This window comes from Sceloporus undulatus, chromosome 9, assembly GCF_019175285.1.
Source record: "Sceloporus undulatus isolate JIND9_A2432 ecotype Alabama chromosome 9, SceUnd_v1.1, whole genome shotgun sequence".
Classification (NCBI taxonomy): domain Eukaryota; kingdom Metazoa; phylum Chordata; class Lepidosauria; order Squamata; family Phrynosomatidae; genus Sceloporus; species Sceloporus undulatus.
In genome coordinates this window covers 18,020,591-18,047,408 of record NC_056530.1, presented here as the reverse complement: position 1 = coordinate 18,047,408, position 26,818 = coordinate 18,020,591, and the positions used below count along the sequence as shown (strand labels likewise).

General features: G+C 40.5%; 1 long non-coding RNA gene across 1 annotated transcript; it reads left to right on the top strand.

The window, feature by feature from the left end:
- Positions 1–12,254: 12,254 nt before the first annotated feature.
- LOC121916006 lies at positions 12,255–16,552 on the top strand. Its single transcript, XR_006100787.1, has 4 exons — positions 12,255–12,280; positions 13,057–13,080; positions 14,564–14,587; positions 16,373–16,552. It is a non-coding gene; the product is annotated as an uncharacterized LOC121916006 (long non-coding RNA).
- The last annotated feature ends 10,266 nt before the right edge of the window (positions 16,553–26,818 follow it).

The following is a 26,818-nucleotide window of genomic DNA, read 5'->3' as shown; positions in this document are numbered from 1 at the left end:
TTATTACACTGCGGTAAACCAGCCACAGAATTACAGCCCTCCTGGTGCATTTTCTGCTCCATTAAAAGTCTTTCCCCAGTTAAGTGGGTGGGTAAGAATCTGGTGTTCCTGGTACCATTTAGGAGCCCTCAACTGAACACAATATGGTGGCAGCTTGGAGTTGGGGATGGATGGAGAAGTTGATACCATGTGAACACTCTGTTTCTGTAACATTAACGTTTGTGAAGGAAATATTTACTACTCTAAGAGAATAATGCCTTGGTTTCCATTTCAGATTTTTAGAAATATGATGGTACCTGCAGAAGTGAGTATATCACATCTATTGGGACAGTCTTTTACATTGCATTGCATTGCATGGCATGGCCTTGCATTATGAGCAACATAACCCAAAGAAGGCATGTATGCGAATGACTCTTGAGCAACCTGCTAATGAAAAGATAGTCATGTCTTCCAGAAGATGCTCAGGGCATCCAATCTGAAACAAAGCAGATTGTGGTTGTTGAAGGTTCCAAAAACATCCAAAGTGTCAATGTCAGAAGAAGCCAGTTTCCCTCTTCTTGGGTCCTTTCGCAAAAAACACTGTGATTCACTCTTAGCTGTATTCTATTGATTCTTGTCATATGTAGTTTGGTGAGGCACTAGAGCTCTCTGGCTGAGGATTCAAAATATCACTCCCTATACTGCAAATGGCAGTTAAAATGGAATCATAGCACTATAATTATTTAGTGTGAAAGGGCCATCAAAATGCTTTGGATTTTAACAGCCTGAAGCCCCAGCCAGCATACCTAAATTGATGCCTATCTAGTCGGGATGCCGGCACCTGGATGCATTCCAGGTTGAAGCCTCGCTCATCCGGCCAATTTTTGAAGCGAGCTTATTTTGTTATTGGGATAAGCTCCGATAACTCTATCCTTTTAAATTCGTACAGTGAAAACTGCACCTAGGCATAATGAACAAGACAAAGGGGTTAAGGAAAGGATTTTAGGTGACGTTTGAGTGCAATGCTGTTGGCCCTAAGTTTAAATAGCTGGACCAATTATTAGATCCAGTAAGAGACAACTGTCTACATGGTGCGAGAAATGAATTGCACAAGCAAATGTCGTCCACACACTAAGTTGTGCCATTGAAGCGGTGTTAGTTTGACTGACTCAGCATTATCCCAACATGTCTTGCTGCCTGGAGCGTAGTCCAAGATGATGCCCAAATGATAAGAATATTGTTAAATAGAGCTTCTGAGTGAGTGAGTTCAAACTGAAGTCTTATCAAAACACAACAGAAAGTTGCTGAATCTTATCTCAGTACTGATGATGGGACAGTACATCTGATAGTCTTGGCTGAAGCGCAGGGTATAAATAAATTATTATTATTATTATTATTATTATTATTATCTTAATGATCTTTGTCTAGCTTTTAAAATATTATCTAAAGTTTTGTTTTATTTAAAAGAACAACAACACTAAGTGCCCACATACTTCCACTGTACGTTTCAGGATGGGTTCTTTGCTGGTTATATTGATCATTGAAGAATGCCAATAATTCTACCTGGGCCTTTCTTTCCTCTATACTGAGAATCCTTTAGATTCTTGTTTGCAATAAAAATGTAAAAACATTATATAACAACGCGTTTCTGTGTTTCAGGGTGAAGTCCCTCCTGATAATTTTCCGGTGAGTATTTCTGAGAACTTGCAGTGGCATTTGCCCTTCTATATTGAGAATTCTTTAATTTATTGTATGCATTAAAAATGTAAGAAAACAAGGCAATGCTGTGCTTCTACCCTTCAGAGGACACATCTTTCCAATGTGTCAGTTCCTATTGCTAATAATTCTGCATTGCCAAATTCTAATTCTATGTTTATTTTTGTTAGGAATTCTTCATGAGGAAAGGGGGTTGTATTTAATATGGACAGAAGAACAAAAATATCACTGCACTCCTGCATTTCCAAGCAGACACCTTCTAGAAAGCATTACTGTAAATTTAGCATGAGAATTTGTCCCACTTCTATATGAAGAATTCTTTGGTCTCTTAACTGAAAGGAACATGTAAGAAGATGCCCAGGAACCCCATAGGCATAAGAAGGAATAGATAGACCAAGATCCTGCATTGGGATGTATAGCATAGAATGATCTTTATATGTGGAATTTTACATTGACTGTCCTATACTACCTTTGGGTTGAATGGTAATGCTGTGCATCCCAGTTTATCCATGTAGAAAAAATATAAATGGATGGATTTATTTTAGCTATATACCAGGACAATAGATGTGAGGGTGATGTGGTTGTTTCATCTGTCATCTCATTAATCTCCAGGGCTGATTTGGCTGATATGGCTGGCTAGGCCATGTGTGTGTGTGTGTGTGTGTGTGTGTGTGTGTACACACACACATATATATAATAGGCAGTCAGGTATCAACTACTTCCTCATTGCTTTATGCGCGTCCCTCCCAAAGCTGCATGCTGAGTGGAAGAGAAGGACCATCCCAGATAGAAAGAGTGTACCATTCTTTGGCCAAGGGTATATGACAGTTCTTCTTCCATGCTGGAATCTCCAAGGATGCTCAAGGTCTAGTTGGAGAATGTAGGGTAGTCAAGCTGCAAACAAATGGTTTTCTATAATTTTCCTTTCATGGTCAGCCCTGTGGGCAATAGGGCTGCATCCTCTGCTGCCTGGAAATGCAAGCCCACCACAGGCCACTGACTGACGTTTTATGTCTTTATTTCAGGCTACTTTGAAAGATTTAATTGATAAAGGCTGGTCACAAGTGAGTATGGTGAAATCCTTCCCTCCCACTCTTCCTTCCTTCCTTCCTTCCTTCCTTCCTTCCTTCCTCGCCCATCTGAAAAAGTCCATAGAGATGAGTGGGTGGGGAGCATGAACAGCAAAGAGGCCAGAGTCAGGGCACCACATCCTTAAATAACCTAACTCAGCTGACCCTAATGCCAGAACTACAATGCACAATGGCATCGCGTTTGTCCAATACCTTGGGAGGAAAGAATCACTTCTGCTAAAAGGCTGGGGGAGTGCACTTGTTTTTTGCTGGTTTTTGCAGGGGAGGGGACAATGTGCAAATTGATTGCTTTATCTTGCCATAGTTATATTCTTCGGAGGTGTCACTTCCATCTGCAGACTGAGATCAGATTGTTTTTTCCATTGATATTGCATTAACTGTTTTGTTTTGATTTTTCCTAAACAGAAGCTTCGAAGGAAGAGAGCTCTTCTAGTATGTATATAATCTTTTATGTGGTTTTCTTCATTTTGTTTTTATTTTAATAGTCAGATTGACCCTGGTTTATTTTTCTCTGGAAACACTGACTCTGAGCAGATACATAGCCAGAGAGTCTGAGCAGATGTGTGGTATTGGAGCCTGTGGGGTAGTGATTTGAGAGGTGGACTGTGACTCTGGAGACCAGGGTTCAAATCCCAGTTCAGGCATGTAAACCCACTGGGTGACCTTGAGCAAGGCACACTCTCTCAGCCTCACAAGAGGGCAAAAGCAAACCCCTCTGAAGAAATCTTGCCAAGAAGTCCTCATGATAGGGTCGCCATACGTCAGAAATGACTTGAAGGCACACAACACCATCAACAACATCAGCAAGATGTGTGGCACTGTATTTTGCCTATTCCAAATTTTACCTCGAAATCAACATTTTCTATGATGACATTGGGATGGCCCCATAGGCTTTATCCTCTCCTGAAGATAAATTCAGCCGTTTGGTTGCTGCGGGAACGATGCACGTGGCAAAAGGGAGCTCTGTTTCAGAGCTCCTTCCTGCGCCACATCCAGGCCGCCATAAGCAGCCTGGGGTGGTGCAGAGACATCATGCACGCATTGCGCCATATGGATGCGGCGCATGCGTGATGTCATTATGGCAGCCCCTGTGTGGATGAGAAGCCGCCATGATTACGCCACTGCCACATACTAAGCTTGTGGGTTGTATGTTGCCCCCGTGCAACCCTAGCATGTGTCCAGGTCAGTGCAAAGTGCCGCTCTCTACCGCGCCATAGGAAATGTGTGGATCAACTTCTGGGCACATGCATCTTTTCTTTTGGGTGGTCTTTCTTTATGTTCTTTGGGAAGCAAGCCTTTTTATATGTTGGCATTCTGATTGGCCTAGATGCCCTTTGTGGTCTCTTCAAACTCTATGGTTCTCTATGTACTGAGAAAAATAATATATGGAAGGACATTCCTTTGGATGACAAAAGAAACCACAGTTTATACTTTGCACTGGGACAAATAGGCCGGACACCATGTTATGGGTTAACAGTATGGCAATGTCTTTAATGCAATTACAGCTATCATGAATCATTTGTATGTAGAATTACCATCATCCTTGTGTCAGCAAGGTGTGTGCAAATTCAGGTCCCAATGGTTCCCTGATCAGCAAATGGTCAAGTGGGTCTGCCACTCATTCCTTAATGTCTTAATGATAACAGCCAACCTTCATGAAAGATGGATAGTTTGTATTTTGAATTAAAATAAATAAATAAATAAATAAATAACTGTTATTGCATTTTTAGGGGTCTGGTGGTCTCCTTGGTGGGGTGAGTATGTATAATTGCTAAGGAGGATTTGTTCAGAATTGAAATGGGAGAAGGCCTTTATATTACACTGGGAAATGGGCATTTCTTTGTCTGGAAAATAATAATTAATAATTTGTTTTATTTATATACCGCTATTCCAAAGATCATAGCGGTGAACAGCAAGTAAGCTAATTAGCAAGTAAGCTAATTTGCCCCCAACAGTCTGGGTACTCATTTTAGCGACCTCGGAAGGATGCAAGCCTGAGTCGAGCTTGGGCCCTTTTGCTGGTCTTGAACTCGCAACCTTGTGGTTTTGAGTAAATGGCTGCAGTACAGGCATTTAACCACTGCGCCACCAGAGGAAAGAGCCCTCATTGTCTGTCTGTCTGTCTGCTTCCCTCTCTGATAATTCAACATTCATTCACCTTTCTGAATAAGGAGTATATCACACCATCCTCATATCTCATTGCAATTTCTCAAAGTAAAAGAGGGGGAAATGGCATGGGAGCTACTCCTAACCAACTTAAGAGAGGCTAGAGGGATCTGGCTAAGCTTAAGGGACAACAGACTAAAAAACACATACTCTCCAATGTGAAGAAGCTTCTAAGATGGTTGCAGAGCAGAACAGCAGAAGGCAGGTCTTAAAGAAAGACTCTCTCTGTCCGTCTCCCTATGTAACCTCTTCCTAACTTTGAGGCTGTCTTCTAAAAGTGAAGGGAACACCCTTGGGTGTTGACTTCAACGTTGTTCTATGGAAGGTTCACAAAACCAAAGCCCACTTTCAAATCCAGATAGGGTTGCCCAATATTTCGGAAGCTGCCCAATACCTCACAATGATATTGTTTCATGTTGCTTTATATTGTTGCACAAAATCCTTTTTAAGAACAAGGAATAACTATTCCCATCTGTAATTCTATGGCAATGGTCTTGACCTACTTGGGGTAAGTATATATCCTGATCTGAGCTGAAAGGCAGAATGTCCCATTTCATACCACGGCTATATCAGAGTGACCTGACTTTAACTGCCATGGCTGCATCCTCAGGAATCTTGGAATTTGTAGTTTTGTGAGACACCAGAGCTCTCTGACATAGAATTGTTAATAAAATCTACCAAGTATCCTTCGGTCATAGAAGAAATAGTGATAAACCACCAGGCTTTCTCACTGGCTAAGACACCAGGTAATTATGGCTTGATCAAAAGAGAAATGCAACAACATCAACAACAAACAGTGCCAGCCTGTATCGGGTCGTAGTCTCAAAGGTGCTACAAGATCTCTCTAAATGTTATGTTTGTGTGATTTGGGGGGGGGGGACTGGCCATTTGCAAGATCTTCACTGGCTGCCCATTCGCTTCCGGGCACAATACAAGGTGTTGGTTATTACCTATAAAGCCCTAAATGGAGGACTGCATCTCTCCATATAATCCACCCTGCACTCTCAGGACGGTCGGGAAGCAATTATCAAGGGTTCCTAAAACGAGATATACCTCGTCCTCGCAAAGGGCATTTTCTGTCTTGGCCCTGCAGATTTGGAACTCTCTTCCTGACGAGCTCCGCTCTGTTACCTCCCTTGACCTGTTTAGGAAGAAGCTTAAGACCTATCTCTTCCAACAGACTTTTCCCCAGGTGTCTTCTTGACATCTGTTCCCCATCATATATGCTGCTTTCCAGCTAGTTCTGTTTTTTGGCTATGGTTTTTATTTTCTGTGGCTTTATTGTGTTTTTAATTCTGAAATGTTTTTATGTTGTTTATATACTGTTGTCCAAATTGTATAATGTTTTATACCCTTGTTGTAACCCGCTTTGATCTCCCTTGGAAAAGCGGGCTATAAATAAACAGTATTATTATTATTATTATTATTATTATTACTAGAAGACTAATTTAGACTCACCATTCCATGGTTGTTCTGTGTCTGTGTCCATTTTCACAGCCCAAATGTGCTATTCCATCACCCTCCCAACCCCTGGTTTCACCTTCCTGGCTGCTTATCCCCACCTGGATACCATGCTATGAAACCAGTCAGTGGATCTTCTTTTTCAAATTAGATGGGAAACTGGAGTTTCCTCTGGCCTTAAAACAGAGAGCAGATGGGGGAATTGGGAAGAATCTCACAATCCTTCATGTTAAAAGCAACCTTTATCCTCCATTCTGAGTCTGGGATTTGTTTTCATTTCATAACAAACAAGCATTCACTCTTTATTTCTCTACCTTTAGGGCTCTCTTGAAGGTTGTGGAAGTGAGTTTATATCACTTCCCTGACTGAAATTATCTGAGTAAATCAGAAATGCTGTTGCTGTTCTGTGGTTGGTTCTGTTTTCCATCATGGCTCAGATGTGCCATTCCACCACTGTCCAACACCTAGTTTCATTTTCATGGCTCTGTAACATGCAAATGTAAGGTACTACACTTAGAGCAATAATAATAATAATAATAATAATAATAATAATAATAATAATAATTGCATAGATAATAGGAATAGGATGTTGCTGGTGGTGTTTTGGAGGTGAGTTTACATTGCTCCAGTGATATCTTTGAATGAATTGATATGGGAATAGCTGGTATTTTATATTGGGGGGGGGATGATACACACTAGGAGCCTTTCTGTGGATGAAAGAAGTAAGCTACAGTCTGTCTGTCCTTCCTCCTTTGACACCACTTTAACTGCCATGACTCCTTGCTATGGGATTCTGAGGATCATAGTTTCTTGTGGCACTAGCATTGCCTGAGAGAGAAGGTGAAATGTCTCACAAAACTACAGTTCCCAGAATTCCATAGGACGGAGCCCTGGCGGTTAAAGTGGTGTGAACATGGATTACTGATACAGTGCAGATGCAGCTTCTGTGAGGTTTCCTATTGATGAGAACAAACTTCATCTGCTTTTCTCAATAAGTGATTTATTTTCTATTTTTCAAAAGAACAAACAATCACTGTTCAATTCTGTCTTTTAGGGTGTTGGCAGTATTATACCTGGGGTGAGTATATATGACTGCAAATGAGTACCTAGACCTCACAGTCAAAATGCAAAGAAATCTATACACATGTTGTGTGCAATTTTCCAAACGAAAACATGAATCAATGCCCGGGTATCTGTCTGCTTCCCTCTCTGATAATTCGAAATTCCCCCATCCTTCTGAATGAAGAATGGTTTTTGTGTTTGTTTTCAAGTGCAAGTATGTGCATTTATTTTTACTTTTTAAAAAAGCTACAGAAAAGAAAGTAAAAAAAAATCTTGTAGTCAAAAGTTACAACAGATAAGAGATGTACATGCTTCAGGATTATATGTCGGTCTGTGCACATAGTAATAATATGACTGTTTTGTTAGCATCACTTTCTAAAATCTATTCTCAGTTATTTTACTCACAGTGTGTTCAAATGAGAAAGTAAAAAAATAATGCGCCCGATCCATAGATCTCTGACCTTTCCTAACTCAACTATGTTCAAAGGAGATTCTGCACTAACTCTTCCTTCTAATAGAGCTGAAGGCATCAAATTCAACTAAACCTTTGTAAAATACAAGACATATAGGGAAGGTGTCTACACCACGGAGCTATTATAGAGACTGAAATTGATGATGATGATGATGATGAACGATGAATTCATATCCTGCCTTTTCCTCAGTTTGGGACAGTTAAAATCCATAGTTAAAAAACATACAGTTCAAATACAGTTTAAAATGCCAAATAAAATAAAATAAATAATGTAAAAAGATACAAAAGTTTAAAAAAAAACCTATCGCATTTTCTTTTAAAAATTCCAGTTAAAAACTTTAACCATAAAAACACAACGGCACAACATAAGAAATTAAAAACCCCGGCACATTATGCAAGGTTCATCCCACCCAAACAATCCTGGACCCAGAGTTTTAGCCTACATCATTCAAATAGGAGAAAGCAAAGTCAGGGGAAGCCTAGGCCTTTTGACGGAAGCAGACAACCCCAAAAAGTCTCTCAATCCCTGCAAGGCTTTTAAATGGTTTTTTACAAAACCCAACCCATTGTCCCCTTTTCTGGAAAAAAAGAAGAATTGTTTCATTTTTTTAGGTACAAAAAATAATTGTAGGTTTCTCTGTTTAGGATCTTGTTGGTAATGTTGCTGGGGTGAGTATATATCCTTGCTAGTGATCAATATAAATTTAATTGATATGGAAAGGCTAACTAGTTTACATTGAGAAAAATCATATATAAGAAAAAGATGTATTTGGATGAAAAAAGGAACCACGGTTTATATATTTTCCTTTCTCTGATAATTCAACTATTGCCTGCCTTGCAATCTTATGCAAAAAAGCTCCTATGGTTTTTCTTACAAGAAGTACATGCTTACTTAATGTGTATTTGCATGCAGACATTTGGGTACCAGTGAGTGTTTTCTTTCTAACTAAACCAGACATGTGAAAAAACGTCCTCCTTAAACCCAAGGTTAGAATGTTTGTTGTTTTAGGATGTGGCAACGTCTCATCTCCATTTCTTTTTGCTTCTAACTGCCTCCATTTTAAAGCATGAATATCTGTAGGGATTTCATTTCCATTTTTAAAACAATGCATGCTTTCCTGCATTGAATGAAAGATGTTAACAAGCTTTAAAAGTATCCAGAAGGGAGGTGCAAAGGTTTTTTAAAAGTGTGCATACCAAGGGATGAAGAACCATGTGCATGTGCATATACACACTAACACTGTACAATTAGGGTGTTATGATTCCACTTCAATTGCTGTGGCTGCATGCTGTGGAATACTAGGTTTTCTAGCTGGACAAATATTGAGCAATCTATCCCTCTGTAAAATGCACATCCCAGAAATCCATGGATGGAACCATGATACTTAAATTAGAATCATAATGCTATAGCTGCATAGTGTCAGAGGACCCTCAGCCATGTTTGACGCACTCCTACACTTATGTTCTTTACAGACGAACAGGGGTTACCCACATACTTTTCTAAAAGGATGGATTGGATGAATCACAGTGAAACTCAAACAGGTTATGGTAGTGTGAATTTTGGTGGAGAAACAGGGACTACATGAAGCACCATTAGAAGGCTAAGGGGCTGTATAGATTGGCTTTGGATGATGCATGCCCCCACATGGTATCATGCTGGCAGCCCACCCACTGGCATGGTGGGTGACATCATGGTGCTCCTTTGGTGTGGCTTTTATACAATGCATGTCAAAAGGAGTACCAGAAAGTGTGGCCGCAGCGGCAAAGGCTCCTTTTTGTTGGCTCCTTCTTGCCATTTCTTTTAAAGCCAGCAAAGCACCAGATCAGAGCTGCAGCATGTGTTTGCTGCAGCTTCAATCCAGTGCTGAAGGGGCAGCGTGGAACCACTCCTCTGGGGCGGTCTGCTTTACCCCTAAATTAGAAGCACCATTCCATGGTTGTTCTGTGCCTGTTTCTATTTCCACAGCTCAGATGCTACTCCATCATTCTCTAGTCTCCATTTCATGGTTGCTTACCCCTACCTGGCCCTGTTAATTAAAGAAACCAGTCATTGGTTCCTATTTTTCAAGCTATATAAGAACGCCCTGGATAAAGATGAAAAAAGTGGGGTGTCCTCTTGCCTTAGAACAGAGAGCAGATGGAGAAATGTGGGGGGAATCTCACAATATTTCTATGGGTGTTTAATGATAAAAGCAACTCCCTTGGAGTTAGAGATTTGCTTTCATTTTACAAAGGACACATATTCACTGTTGATTTCTGCATTTTTAGGGTGCTGCTGGTGGTGTTATGGAGGTGAGTTTATATGGCTCCACGATTCCTTTGCATTAATTGATATGGGAATGGCTGGTATTTTATACTGGGTAAAAACGATATACACCAAGGGCCTTTCTTTGGATGAAACAAGTAAACTACAGTCTGTCCGTCCTTCTTCCTTCTTGTAATTTCACATTTGTTTTAGTTTTTGCTCCTTAGGTACAAGGAATACATGCTTATGTTCTTTTGAAAGTACTCACCCCTAAACTGCAAATCCCAGAATCTCATGGGATGCAACCATGACACCACAAGTGGAATAATGGTACTATAGCTGGATAGTATGAGAGGGCCCTTAGCCAAGTGACTTTTTGACACATCCCAACACTTGGTTCTTTACAGACCAACAGGGGGTTTCCACATACTTTTCTTAAAGGATATGTGGGATGAATCCAAGACGATGAAAGTGGAACAGGTTGTGATTGTGTGGTCTTTGTTGGGGAGAGGCTGACACTACAAGAAGCCTTAGGACTAAATTAGAAGCACCGTGCCTGTTTCCATTTCCACAACTCCAATTGGCTACTCCATCCATCCCCCAACCCTCTGGTTTCCGCTTTATGGCGGCTTACATTAACCTGGCCCTATACATCAAAGACATCAGCCATTGACTCCTATTTTTCAAGCTGTATTGAAATGCCCAAAATAAAGATGAGGAACTTCGGGTATCTTCTGGCCTTAGAACAGGGAAAAGATGGGGAGCTATGGAAGACTCTCACAATCTTTCTGATGCTCCTTGATGAGTAAAGTAACCGTTGTCTTCCATTCTGAGTCTGGGATTTGTTTTCATTTTATAAAGAACAAGCATTCACTCGTTATTTCTCTATTTTTAGGGTATTATTGAAGGTGCTGTGGAGGTGAGTTTATATCACTTCTGTGATTGAAATTATTTGAGTACCATTGCTGTTCTGTGGTTGGTTCTGTTTTCCATCATGGCTCAGATGTGCCATGCCACTGCTGTCCAACCTCTAGTTTCATTTGCATGGCTCTGTACCATGCAAATGTAAGGTACTGCACTTAGGGCAATAATACTAATTATTATTATTATTATTATTATTATTATTATTATTATTATATAAAATGCATAGATGAAGGATTGGAGACATTTGGCTTAATGAGACTATGTATGAAAGGGATCTTGGAGTCTTAGTAGACCACCAGTTGAACATGAGTCAACAGTGTGATGCGGCAGCTAAAAAGGACAATGTGATTTTAGGCTGCATCAATAGAAGTATAGTGTCTAGATCAAGGGAAGTAATAGTGCCACTGTATTCTGCTTTGGTCAGGCCCCACCTGGAATATTGTGTCCAGTTCTGGGCACCACAATTTAAAAAGGATGTTGAGAAACTGGAGCGTGTCCAAAGGAGGGTGACTTAAAATGGTGAAGGTCCTGGAAACACGCCCTGTGAGAAAAGGCTTAGGGAACTGAGTATGTTTAGCCTAGAGAAGAGATGGTTAAGAGGTAATATGATAGCCCTGTTTAAATATTTGAAGGGGTGACATTGAGGAGGGAGCAAGCTTGTTTTCTGCTGCTCCAGAGTCTGGGACCCAGAGCAATGGATGCAAGCTCCAGGAAAAGAGATTCCAGCTCAACATTAGGAGGAACGTCCTGACAGTAAGGGCTGGTCGACAGTGGAACAAACTCCCTCAGAGATTGTGGTAGAGTCTCCTTCCTTTAAGGTATTAAAACAGAGGTTGGATGGAGATGCTTTCATTGAGAGTTCCTGCATGGCAGAAGGGGGTTGAACTGGATGGCCCTTGTGGTCTCTTCCAACTCTCTGATTCTATGATTCTATGATACCACTACCAGATGGCAAGCAAGAGAATACTTCAGACACAGATGTGAGTATATGTGAAAATCTGAGATAACCTGAACTTCCATCTTTGCGAGGTTTCTTATTGAATAAAACAATTTTCAATTACTTTTCTAAATGAGTGATTTCATTTTTTTTTTTTGGAAAAGAACAAGAACAAGTAATTCCTATTCATTTCTATCTTTCAGAGTGTTGCTGAGGTGGTACCTGTGGTGAGTATATAGGACTGCAAGTGATTACTTTGCCTTTGCAGGACATTTGCCCAGACTAAGGAGGGTTTTTCACATACTTTTGAGATAGGTGGCCAGGTTGTATCAAAAGCAATGAGACCCAAGCAGGTTTGTTTGGAGGGAGTAGCGGAAAAACAAAAACCATTGCAAGCACAATTCTAAGTCCCTTTTTCCATCTCAGGAGTTTATTGCACTAGCGAGTAAATGGGAGTTAAACACAATTTAACGTGGAAGAAACCCAGAAATGCCCGAAGTTTATCACACGACGTCGCAGTTAACGTGAAACAACGCGAAGTTAAACCGCAGTGAAAGCGGAGATAACCGGCACCTTTTTACTTTTGGAACAACCCGAAAGGAAAAAGCTGCCGGTTTTCTCCACTTGCGGTTTAACTTCGCATTATCTTGTTTTGGAAGCAATTTGGTGTGATAAACTCCCCGAATGTGCAAGTTTTGTTTAAATTCGAATTTAATTTAAATCACGTTTAACTCTGGTTTGCTCATGGGATCTCACACTTAGCCCCTTTCCTAATCATCAAAGCAAAAACCAATCACTTTTTCTTTGTACACAACACATAGTGCACTGCTGCAGATGCATACAAATTGATGTCTCCTTAGCCTTAAGAAGAGAGAGCAGGTGAGAACATCTGTAGGGATCTTATCATTCTTATTGATAAAGACTAGCTTTGTCCACTTGTCCTAACAAAAAGCTTGTTTTCATTTCTAAAAGACAAGAAATAACTGTTCACTTTTCTTTTAAGGGTATCGTTGATACTGTCTCTGAGGTGAGTGTGTACCAGAATCAGTGGCTGTAAATATTCAATATGTGAAAGACTGCTATTGTATACTGCGAGAGAATATAATAGGTAGAAGGAGGAAAAATAAATCACATAATGCCTGTACAGTCGTATCCACTGATAATGTATCATATACCTTTCTTTCTCTCTTAAAGTGCTGGAAATATATATTTCTTTCTGTGTGTCGCTCATATAGTATCTGTGGCTCCCACTGTCCTTTAAATCAACATTGGAAATAGCATGGGGAGAGGGAAAGGGAGGAAGAAACTGACAACGTGACTGTCCCATGATGGGACCGAAGCATTATCACAGTGAAATCTAAAGCATTAGCAGTTGTATTGGTAGTAATTGATCCATCAATGAAAGGTTGTTTGATAGTTATGGATGGAGGACAGATTTGCCATATCCATGGCGTTGTCTGATAAAGTTCAGCCATAGATGTGCCTACTCTGCTTTAATTGCACTTTTTAGCCATGATTGATAAATCTCCTTAGTCTATAAATCACACACACTGATTTTCTTCTAGAATTGTCTGGTTCACTACATTATCCAACGTATGTTTGCAATATGGTCCCTAGTTCCTCTTCCTTTCCTGTTCTTGGTGATTTATTCCTCCTAGTGTAGCTTTCGCTTCACTTCCTAAACTTTGGGGTTCATCTTTGTATGATTAGTCTTCCATCCTTTCATGCCTACTCTATAGCTAGTCTGTGCCTTGCTTCCATCGTCTTTTTATTTTATCTTGGTCCAGTATTATGTTCCTCTGCTGATCATAGAGCATCCTCACCCTTGCTTTAAATTTCCCTTTGATTTTTATGGATCTTGTGGAAGAGGTCTCTTGTTCGCCCCTTTTTGTTGTCAGTTTCTATCTCTCTGCAATGGTTATTAGAATAATTCCTTTATCTTTGCACACTAATATTTAATAGCTGCTTACATGCTTCTGGCTCTGTTCCTGTCTCCCTTTTCATTTGCTTCTCCTCTATCTATTACTTCTTGGAACATTTCATTTGTCATCTACTAATTCTTCTCTTTCTTTTTGGCTACAGATAGCATCTTTCTCCCTTCTCTGTGTGTCTCTGGCTTTTATCTTAATAGCGTGAATCTATTTTTCACATCATCTTTAAATTCTGCTGGGATGTTCTTCATGTTATATTTCAACATGATGTTTGGTTTAGTGTTCTTCTATAGCCTTATTCCTATTTTTGAAATTGGTAGATCATGGTCTAGGCCACGCTCTGCACCTGGACTTGCTTTCTCCATCTTCTCTTGCCAATTGTGTAGGCTATCTAATTACTCTCTATGTGATACAGATGAAGAAATCGGTGTCTCCCTTAGAATACAAAGATGGGAAAAATGAAGAAGTCTCACAAACCCTGCAAAATGTCTTAATGATAACAGCCAACCTTTATGAAAGATGGATAGCTTGTATTTTGAATTAAAATAAATTAAGAAATAAATGTTATTGCATTTTTAGGTTGCTGGTGGTGCCCTTGGTGGGGTGAGTATGTATAATTGCTAAGGAGGATTTGTTCAGAATTGAAATGGGAGAAGGCCTTTATATTACACTGGGAAATGGGCATTTCCTTGTCTGGAAAAGAGCCCTCATTGTCTGTCTGTCTGTCTGCTTCCCTCTCTGATAACTCAACATTCATTCACCTTTTTGAAAAAGGAATATATCACACCATCCTCCTATCTCATTGCAATTTCTCAAAGAGGGGAAAATGGCATGGGAGCTACTCCTAACTGATCTAAGAGAGGCTAGAGAGATCTGGCTAAGCTTAAGGGACAACAGACTGAAAAACACGTACTCTCCAATGTGAAGAAGCCTCTAAGATGGTTGCAGAGAAGAACAGTAGAAGGCAGGTCTCAGAGAAAGACTCTCTCTGTCCGTCTCCCTATGTAACCTCTTCCTAACTTTGAGGCTGTCTTCTAAAAATGAAAGGAACACTTTGGGTGTTGACTTCAATGTTGTTCTATGGAAGGTTCACAAAACCAAAGCCCACTTTCAAATCCAGATAGGGTTGCCCAATATTTCTGGAAGCTGCCCAATACCTCACAATAGTATTGTTTCGTGTTGCTTTATATTGTTGCACAAAATCCTTTTTAAGAACAAGGAATAACTATTCCCATCTGTAATTCTATGGCAATGGTCTTGACCTACTTGGGGTAAGTATATATCCTGATTTGAGCTGAAAGGCAGACTGTCCCATTTCATACCACAGCTATATCAGAGTGACCTGACTAACTGCCATGGCTGCATCCTCAGAAATCTTGGGATTTGTAGTTTTGTGAGAGACCAGAGCTCTCTGACACAGAATTGTTAATAAAATCACAGAGCTCTGCAGGCTCTTAGCAAACATCAGGGTTGGGAGGCATGCCACCTTCCAGATATTGTTGGACCGCAAGTCGCAACTGGCCTATCCAGCACAAATAAAGGTGACGAATGCTGTTGGACTGAAGTTTCCAGCATTCATAACTACTGTCTATGCTAGTTTATATTCCCTCTATCCCCTTCGCTTGCAGCAGCCTGGCACCATGCACTAAACCCAATTAGTTCTGACCTCCATCCAAAGACGGCATCGCATCGCCACCTCCCTTGCTATGCAGTCCAGATATGCAAAGTTGCTGCAATGCTAAGAAATCTGGAACATTTATTGGGGTGGTTGTGATGGTGGCAGAATTCTTATTTGGGTGGTAAAGTTATTTGTTGACCTTTGCCTCATAGCTACACCCCTGTTAAATGATTCACCATGATGACACCCAAACAGTGCTCTGCAGAAGGGGTATCACTGTGGTGCATGAGCGCACCTGTGACGCCCCTTTAAAGAAGCTGCCTAGAGTGGCTTCTTTTTAGGGAGTGGGTCAGTGCTGCAGTGTGTGGCTGCTGAGATACCCACCAGGGCAAAGACGGGCAGCATTTAGCTGCCCGTCTGTATAATCCCATAGCCCAAAAATGTAACTATTTTAAGCTCTGGTTCCATGGAATTGCTGCATAGTCTGAAATTCATTCATTCTTTTGAATATATTTCCTGCCTTTCTCCTGGTATGGGATCCAAGGCAGCTTATTTATTTTATGGTAAGGCACCCAGAATTAGTGCACTCTGGGAGTTGTAGTCCAGAAAAGCCCCTATTCCAAGCTCTGAGTTTTAAGTCATTATATTTACCTGGCTGCCATCTTCAGTAGAGGAAATTATAAATGAATTATTGTTATGGGTTATACACTTTTCAGCCTAAGTAATGGAGACTATGTCTGTTCCCTTATTATATACTTTCTTATTTCTAGGGCCGTTAATAAGCCAACATCCTGAAGATCATGCGCCATGCTGAGGAAGGCTTCCTGCCCCAATGCATTTTTGTACTTTCACTTACAAAGCCAATGAAATGACATCAGGGAAAAATATTCAAAACATACGTATAGCATTTCAGTCTATGGATTTTTTCTACAATGCTAACTGATTTTGTTTTCTTTGTAATGGAGCACTGGGACCAGGAGCACAGGGTCCCATTTCTACTCCAGCGGATGACATAAAACTTTGCAAATAAAATTCAAATTGTTATTCCACTTATGTTGTATATTTTTATTAGCTGCCTAAGACTGACAATTTCAGAGAAGGGCAATGAGAATGATAAGAGGGATGAAGAATAAAACGTAATGAGGAGAGGGTGAAGGATCTGGGTATGTTCAGCTTGGCGAACAGAAGACTGAGGGATGTCATGACCACACTCTTTAAATGCCTCAAGGGCTGCCACAAAGTGGAGGGTGAATTTTATTCTCTGCTGCCCCAGAAGGTAGATCTAATGGTTTAAAGTTGCAAAAGGGTAGATTTCAATTGAACATTAGAAGGAACACCTTAACAGTGAGAGCAGTTCAGCATTGGAAGCAATTGTCTAGCTAGAGAGATGGTTGGATGTCTTCAAAAAGAAGCTGGGGATGTTCCAGCTGGAGATCCTGCGCTGAGAAAGGGGTTAGAGACAAAGGCTTTCATGGACAGCATCCATAGTTTTCTGTGGGTTTTTCGGGCCATGTGGCCATGTTCTAGAAGAGGAATAAACTCTTCTAGAACATGGCCAGATGGCCTGAAAAACCCACAGAAAACTAAAGGGGTTAGACTCCGTGTCATATTTACAGCTTTATATCTATCTTTTTTTTTTCAAGACAGTAATATGCACTACCAGATGTTGGCAGGATGAACATTAAACACAGTTATAGTGCCTATGGTTTATGGAACTTGTAGCAGGCCAATACCTGATGTCCAGTGGCAGTTCCTACATTTATCAGCACAGTCAAGGAGTCTATGAGCATCAAACCTCATGCAAATCAAAAAGCATGTTAGTGCTTACAATCGGAGTAATATTTATTCTTATTTTCATGAAACATTTTCCTGGACAAAATATTCTAATAAAGAAGCCAAAATCTAGTAATTTTTCTAGTGCTTACACTGATTTGTTGTTCTTAAGTAGAACAGTCGCTGTTAATTCTGCAAACATTTAGTCTGATCTCAGGTCATTAATTCTTCAAACAATGATGCAGCTGTTGTTGCTCAAGCAGACACTTTAGTTTCCAAATTTCTTATTGCATGCCTCAGACGGGTATGTAATTCCAAAACATCTGGAAAAGATGGAAGGGGCTAAAAAGACAGAAGAGAAACCCAGATTTATTTATTTATTTATTTAAAATGAAGATACAGGCTTGCCATTAACTAGATTTAGTCCAGTCCATCCCTATGATCTTACTAGACCTGCCATTTGCAATTTTAGAGGCAAACAAATGTGAAGAAGAGACACTGGCATCCCCAGCAGCTGCTTTGCTGAACCATCACTTTTGAAAGTTGTAGGATTGTATGCTTCACTTATAGATCTCTCTTCCTTCTAAAAGTGTTCTACTTGGAAAACTAGCTGGTGATCAAGAACTTGCTGAAGTATGCTTATGCGTGATTATTTCTTTCCCGCCCCCAACATTACATGAGGAGGTATCCAATACCACCTCCTGTAATGCAACCTCCTTGCCCAGATATCAGCAGTAGCAGAACATGTTATAAACCATCCTGGGCAGAAAATGCTATTTGAAACACTGAAATTCTGGACCATGCCAATAGCTATCAGGTCAGAAGGCACAGGGAAGCCATTGAAATGGACAACTTCAACAGGAAAGAAGAAACCCTTAAAGTTAGCAAAGTTAGGCTACCAGTCCTGAAAAACACTAAAATCACGACCCGGCAAAATGCAAATGAAAACCTCCAACGGTCAAGGGTTTTTCCCAGCAGACAATGATCACTAATAAAACAGACACTAATATCTTTGCATATCCTCCCATCCTGAGGGCCTTGTCATTCAACAACAGAACAATATAGAGATTAACAAGGAAATCACTCCTCCCTACCCAGGGTCACACAGTATATATATTATATACCCCACTCTCTTCCATGTCTGCATTCTCTGAAGATGCCGGCGAAACATCAGGAATAAACCCTTCTGGAACATGGCCACACATAGCCTGAAAAACCCACAAACAACTAAACAAATTTATTTGAGAGGAAGTCTCTAAGAATGAATTCTCAATGCCTTTGTGAAGCCACAATTCCTGCAGTTCTTTCCAGGAGGTCACTATGGGTTCAGCTGGCTGGAAACAGGTTGGACGTTATAGTGGACATTTGGTGACACTGTTCTTACCATAGGCATGTTGTTTACTCCTCATCTTCATTTTCATCCTGTGAGAAAAAGTACAAAGTTATTTTTGTTGGTATTCCCTTTCAAAAATGAATGCACAATTATTTGCTGGTGTGAAAGAAGACTGTATGAAATATTTAGAGTTCAGCTCAATGCAGTTCGAAGTCTTGGTGATCGCAATATCATGACAAAATCTGAAGACAGATATTAAATGCATGTCTTCCACGAGCAACTGTTGATCTTCAGCATCAAATCCAGGTGTATCAGTTTTCATCTTCGCTAGTAGCGGTTGTTGTTGCTGTTGATGTTTTTGAGGGGCGGGAACCAAATGGTTTTTGACTGAGGACAGAAAACTAAGCTAGTCTGAAGGACTGTGCACTTTAACAGGAATAGCTCACAACAATAAATTATTGGCTGCAATCCAGCATGGTTCATTGTACAGCGCACCTGGGTAAGAGGCCATGCAATCATAGGTTCTTTTGATACTTGCCTCTTCTGGTTGTGGTTTTGGCCTCCTTCCCTGCAAAGGAATGTCAAAAAATTAAGAAGCTATAACAACCTTTTGAGATAAAATAATAAGAGCGAATGAGGTTCCATCTATAACACTGTCACACAAAACCTCACCTGAACTGATTTTTAAGGAAAGAAATTGACATTTCAAAACAGTGGTGATAGAATAGCATTCTCACTCTAGTTTTAACATGTTGAGTCCAAACTAAGTTCAGATCCTACATTGTGCTTCATTTGTGTAAAACTCAAGTTGTTCAATGATGGCTGTGTTACACCAACCGGTTGTATGTCTGCCACTGGGCCTACTTTATTGTCCCATCGTGCAATGGACAGTCCACAATTGCTGCTTCTGCAATTCCAGTGAAGAAAGTGATACATTGAAGGCATTTATCAATAGCTATACATCCTCCAAGAATGCACAACTCCATGCCTAAGAATCCTCTTGGTAGACCTAACTAGATATTCAATTCTTAAAAAGTGAGTCAATACATACATACATCCAATTGATTCTATTCTAGTGAAGACTAAAATAGGAGTGTAGGTGCATGTGAAATGATGACACGGGTGCATCTCCACTCGTGCAAACGAAGCACAATATGTCCATTACAAAATGGGCAAAAATGAAAAGAGAAATTATAGCGGACCTGCTGTATCAGCAGGCTAGTGATCTGTGCATTCAACCACCCGCTGATGTATATGCATATATAATTAGTTATCTGGGATTCAAAACAATTTTAAAAAGTTCTGAAATCCAAAACATGTCTTGTTCCAAGCATTGTGGGTAAGGGGCACCCAACCTGTATGGCAAAAATGCTCATTTGAGATTCTCGCTTGCACAGATGTCTCAACCATATGGAGTGGGTGTGAATGGACTGGGGTGTATGGATACAACAACAGTGATTTTATAGTATTATATATCATCTTGGTGAAATATGCACAGGTAGCTGAAGGTTACAATGCCATGATGGCTTACTGGCTGGGGAGGGTGAGGTGGAAGGAAGGAAGGCACCCAGGTGGCACCCAGAGATCCAGGAGGACAAGCTCTGCTTTCTCAGCAGCAGCAAAATGGATCCGGGGTAATCTTGTCATGCCTCCTCACACAGCTAATAAATGACCACGGGAGCAGGTTCTAGTTCTTCAAAGCTACCAGAATGAGGGATGCTTGCGCAAGGAGGCAATGAATTCCTCCTACATAACATCCAAAGTAGGCCATGTAGCAAGCCTACTTGAAAACTGCTGTTGAAATACAGAGCTGCATGGACAGAGCTTTATAATCTGCCCACACAACATAGGATCATGGCCACTATAGTCCGACATCAAGGGTGGGAATTGTGTAGTCTTCCAGATATCACTGACTCCAACTTCCAGCATGCCTAGCTAGCATAGCTAATGATGCTGCCAGGAGTGTGATCCAGCAATATCTAGTAGGCTGCATGATGCCCACGCTTAACACATATCAATAGTGAATAATGTTTGTTCACATTCCCTGAAGCAGTTATGGAAGAATTAGTGTTATTCTCTCATGATTCATCTTTACCTTTTTCTTGTGTTGCCAATGTTTTCTACCCTGGAAGAGAAAGAAAACAACCAAAAATGATTCCTTGGCTTCTGAAAATATTGGAGACATTGCCCTGCATCCCTTTGGGATGTGTGAAAAACATTCTCAAAATTTCCCATTCTTGAGTTTTTAAAAAAGGCTGTTTTGACAGGCTGAGACAGCTTGCTGAAAAAACCACAAGAGGGTTGTCTCCTCCAATGTCAAACCGAGGAAAGGAGTACTTTGCTTCACGTTATGTGACAGCAAGAAACAAGTCTTGCTGCAAAATGGCTGCCTATTCCCTTTGCAAAGCAAAAGACTTGCAAACAAGTGGCTGATTGCTGAAAAGGATGCCCAGCAGCCCAGCTGACGTTTTTGAGACACAGCAACAAGCATTTGAGTTTTAGATGGCTATTGCAATTTTGTGCCGTGGCAAGTTTGTAGGAAAACATGAGAACTCTGTCCAAAAAGGGCAAGAAATATCTTACTGTCTCATAGGTGAGGAGAAAAAGATTTAGGCCTGTTACAGACTACCAAAATAAAGCTGCTTCGTGTCTCTTTGGAGGTAAGCTGTTTAAATGATGCATGTACCCTAAGAATCCGGAAGCTGCACCAAAGCTGCACTCCGGTGCTTAGGAATGGAGTGTGGCTTTGGCGCAACCTCCGGACTCTTAGGACCCATGCATCATTTAAGTAGCATACCTCCAAAGAGACCCGAAGCAGCTTTATTTTGGCAGTCTGTAACAGGCCTTAGTTTCTCATTCTGTGACTGAGGAAAGTGAAGATTCACATCCCTAATCCCACCAACCAGGGAAACTGATAGAGCTGTCGCCCTTCTGTGACATGACACAATCTGAAACATCCAAACCAGATTTTGCCTCTTTTAACATCCCCAGATGCAGAAGGGAGATCATTGTCAGATGCGTTCCTCTTCTTCTCTTCTTGTGCTCTTACTTATTTTCTTTGGGCTCCCAAAGACACTAACATCCCACATCTAGGATGAAGGTATAAAAGTAACAGGCGTGATCCTTGAAAACATACCTTGCCTTGTCTCCATTTACCACCCTATAAAGAAAAAAATAGAGAAGAAGAAAAACATTAGCCGCACATGGGTTCCTCATTTTAGATAAGTAGCCTTTGGCCTTGGTGAATCTCCTAGTTTATGTGGGAGATTACAGATACTCCCCCCCGACTAAGAATTGTGCCTAACTGTGGCTCAGTACAGACTGCCCAAAGACAGCAGTCTGCAGGTGCCCATTTTAATGCTGGAGGGACACCGCAGCCACTAGACCCCGCAATGTCCCTCCAGAGTGAAAAGAACCCAGTTTTTCTGGGTTCTTTTACCAGCACCCGGGTTATATCACAAGTGCACCAATGGAACATAGAAGCAACATGAGGTTGATAAAACAAAATAGGCAGAGTGTAGACAACGAGAACGTATTACCTGTGGCCGTCCTTTACCAAGGAGACTTCCTAGTTTCTAGAAGGGAGAAAAAAGCCATAATAATTTGCATGAAGCCAGTGCTTAAGTAGCTAAAATGTTACTACCCATAAACAAGATAGAAGATGGAAGCAGACAAGATGGAAGCAGACAAAATTTGCAGCAGTGAAAATACCTCCCTCCCTCCCTCCCTCCCTCCTTCCTTCCTTGTGTTACTGTAGAAAGACCACATATATTTTTAATGTAAATCCTTTGTGAGCCAAAATTTTGTAGCATGACTACTTATAAATCATGCTTCCTTGTGTGAAGCATGTGTGAAGGAAGGAAGGAAGGAAGGTCAGTCAGTGCCCACCAGCTGGAGGTAATGAAGCAATTGACTATCCTCATTCCTCATGTTCTTTTGTTCTGGTTCCAAGCTCTTTCATGCTTCTACCAAAAATAAGTGTAGGCTTTCACATCTCCTTTAGCAATACTTGTTCTATTGGCCTAAACCCTCTTGATAGTCATGACTCAAGCAGAGCCATTGACTCAGTGAAATTTACCTATATGTTACTCATCATTCTACAATTGATTCAATGCATCAACTCTGTTTGGGAATTACACACAGGATTCTAGTAGTCATGTTACAATTTTTTTGCCTTAGAAAGGATTGACAATAAAAAAATATATGCAGCCTTTCTACAAACAAGAAACCAGCCTGTTCAATATAGTCAAAGCCTAGCAAAATACAAGTGGGATATTTTGGGAGCGACATGATCCTAGCAAAATGCACATAGCTAAGCCTTATTCACTGCAAACCTATATGTGCATCTACCCCTTCCCTTCAACCATGGGCTATGTTTAAAGGCCCAGTTCATTCAAATATATCAAATATATATCTTACCGCCATAGGGTTTTCTCCTTCACCTCCTCCCATTAGCATGGCTAATCCATTCTACAAGGAAAGGAAAATGTTAGTCATCCTTCTTTAACACATAGGTCTCCAGCTCGAATATGCCCTATGTGATTTCCTTTATTATAATGGGATGTGATGAGCCACAAGAGGATTAAATTTCCCTCTGTAACTATTGTTATGCTCAAACCCGGAGAATGACTACTGAGGTTCAGGTGCAAGCAGAGGAAAGCCCAAAGTGTTTGAGATAAATGATCTAGTCAAAGCCAATTTAGGAATCAGGTTCTAGATCATGCAAATACTGAATGTACTCATGTATAAGTCTAGAAATTTTGGTCAAAAAAGTGACCTCACCCCAAAAAACCTGTGTCAACTTATCCATGATCAATGTAAATACTGTACTTATAACTCTTGTGATTCTTTTTTTTTCTTTTAAGATTAGTGCCTTCATGAAAGGTTAGAGTGAAATCTGTTTGGGAAGCATTGACTCATCACTCTACTCTCTTATCCATCCAGTCTTTAGTGTGAACACAAACAGTTATGTCTGCTGGAATTTTGTAATGTAACATATTGCTTGTTAAGGATGTCAAGTATGTTTCAAGAGTATATGAAATGGAATATATGAAATGGATGGCTCCTTACCATTGGACTGCCACCTTCCTTGTTGTCATCACCCATGCCTTCTAGAAGTGCAGGCAACATGGTCTAGAACAGGAAAACAAAGTGTCATCCTCTCTATGACTAGACATGCATAGATCTCCAGGTCTGATGTGCCCAAGATTGCTTGCATTATTATGGGGTAAAGAAATTAGTCTAAAGAAATTAGTCTCATTTGGACCCCATTTTCAGTTACCATTTGTAGGGAAATGCTGAAAGGCTTACAAGAATTCGAACATGATAACGGTGCTAAGAGTACAATGGATAGTTTCTTACCGATAACCCTTTTAAATTCTCAAGCATGGCCTGTGAAAGAAGGAAGAAAAAAATGTCCATCATCTTTCTTTTCTGTGCTATTTGTTTGTTCGTTTGCTTATTTAAAACATTTATCTTTCATCTTTCAATCCACTTCTCAACCCAAGACAATGTGCAATGGTTAAAATACATCATTTAAACAATTTTGTCCTTTAAAAATTAAGTAATCTTAATTGTTCACATTGATATTAATATTAATTTATTTCATGGTGAATAAATAACACAATTTATTAAAATGTTACATTTATTAAAATATTGCATTGAGGTGCAGCATGAGGACATTTCCAGTGTCCTCCTCTGACCATTATAAAGAGTCCTGTCACAATTCCTCATCACAATCTCATTCACTCGCTGAAGGGGGATAGAAAACTCATCCTTCTCCATTCCAATCACCAGCAAAACAGGCCTCAATCTCTTGATGTAGCTGCTGGCTCTTAGGTAGGTTTGAAGGAGCATTTTCTGTTGTGGAAATAGTGCCACAATCATAGTTGAGGGAGTTTATCACATGGGAGGAATTTCTCTTAATTTCGAATGAAAAGGAAGTGGGGCCAGAACGCATTCACGTGAATTCGCTAGTTCAGCGAATTTACGTGAATTCGAATTGCGTTCGAACTGGCTTCCCATTGCCCAAAAATAGCTTGCCATTGCCCGAAATTGCGTGTGATCACCTCTCAGGCAATAACGTGAAACCCCAGGATTGCATTCGGACTGACTTCCCATTGCCTCAAATTGCGTGTGGTAGTCTATCACACAATAATGTTAAACCCCATGATTGTGTTCAGATTGCCATTGGATTATACTTCCAGTTTCCCTTGTCTGATAAACTCCTTAGTGAATATAGAGCAGTTACAGATCTGGAACATTAAGTTACGAGTTCATAACTGCAATGCAGCATGCCAGCCAGTGTTCATGATGTTTCAGGACCACATCTGGCTTCATCACAGGAATAACCCTGAAACTAAAACAGATAGTTTCTTACCAAAGGATTTCTGCCTCCACCATCTTCCTCATCACCAGCACCACCAGCACCTCCTAGAAACATCGGTAGCATTTGCTACAAAGAAAGAGGGAAAAGGTATAATTCACTCTACCAGTGCAATCCCATATATGGGTTTTGAGGGTTTTGAGGGCTATGTGGCCATGTTCTAGAAGAGTTTCTTCCTGATGTTTCGCCAGCATCTGTGGCTGGCATCTTCAGAGAGTACTGGCATGGAAGAGAGTGGGTATATCCTCACATCACCTTATTCCATGGGACATTTTGTCCATCATTTTCAAATGGCTTTTCAGATGGGTTGCCCCACCTAAATAAGATGCTGCTCAGAGCAACTCAATCAAAGGTTAGTAGTCACCATATGGACACTTACCAACCACTTGCCTCTAAAAATAATGAAAAAGGGTAGGCCATATATTTCAAATGCTGTGGTGTAGCCTCAGTTTCTTACCAGCATATTACTCATCCCGCCTCCTCCAAGCATAGCAAATGGGTTCTACGAGGAAAAGAAAAGAGCATTACATGCATACTTTCCATGCCTCCATCTTGAATGTATTTCATATGGCTTCCTTTGTCAATGAATGAGGAATTTTGCCCTTCCTCCAAAGACAGAAGTTCATTTTCCTCAATAAATGTTATCACACACTCTCCATTGCTTATGTATTATAATGACCTCCCTGAAGGATAAGATGGGATTAATCTTTATATGCTTAATTCCTAGGTTTTCAAATTATTTATCATTTTCTGTTGCATATTCAGTATCAGCTGAATATACAAGTCTTGTACAATTCCTCTTCTTCCTTTAGTCTGACCCTTTGCTCCTTTCTCATGCACAGCTCTCTGTAAGACTTCCAACTCTTGCTTTCCATTTACACCTTTCCTACATCTTAGGCTTCGTCTGCACTGCAGGAATAATGCGGTCTGATATTGCTTTAGCTGCCGTGGCTCAATATTATGGAATTCAAGGATTTGTAGTTTTATGAGATTTTTAGCTTTCTCTGTCAGAGAGCTCTGGTGCCTCAGCAGACTACAAATCCCAGAAATCCATAGGATGGAGCTATGAGAGTCAAAGCAGTTTCAAACTGCATTATTTCTGCAATGAAGATGCAAGCCTTAGCTTCCCCTTTATTACTGGCTTCATCCTACTGAAGCGATTTCATATTGAGGAGAAAACCAGTGTGGTGTAGTAGGGAATTGATCTCCAGAGGCATAATCCAACACTCAAACTCAAATCTCCAGAGTCATAATCCAACACTCCAGGGTCATAATCCGCCACCTCACAGACTCCTTAGTAGCCTCCTAACACATTTGTCCTACTAGGAATAGCCCTCTCTTAACTCCTATTGTTTCACTGCGTTGTGAAAATAAAAATGAAGGTAAGGAGAATTTTCAACTCAAGTTTATTTAAATTACTAAGAACACTTCTTCCCTTTCCTGCATTGTTAAATGTGGTTGGACTACGAGTCCCAGAATTCTTCAATCTCATTTTCAGGGATTTCTGAGAACTGATGTCCTACTATGCCTGGGGACCCAAAATTTGGAATCCCTGTTTTAGAAGAAAAAGAGGATATGGGGCGCAGGCATATCCTCTCCAACCCTCTAATAACATTTTATTGCCTTTCAAAATTCTGGAATCAAACCATTGTGTCTGAGATTCTGCTTTATTCAACTCACCGGCATCTCCTCCCCTTCTTCTTCGTCATCTCCAGTGCCCTACAA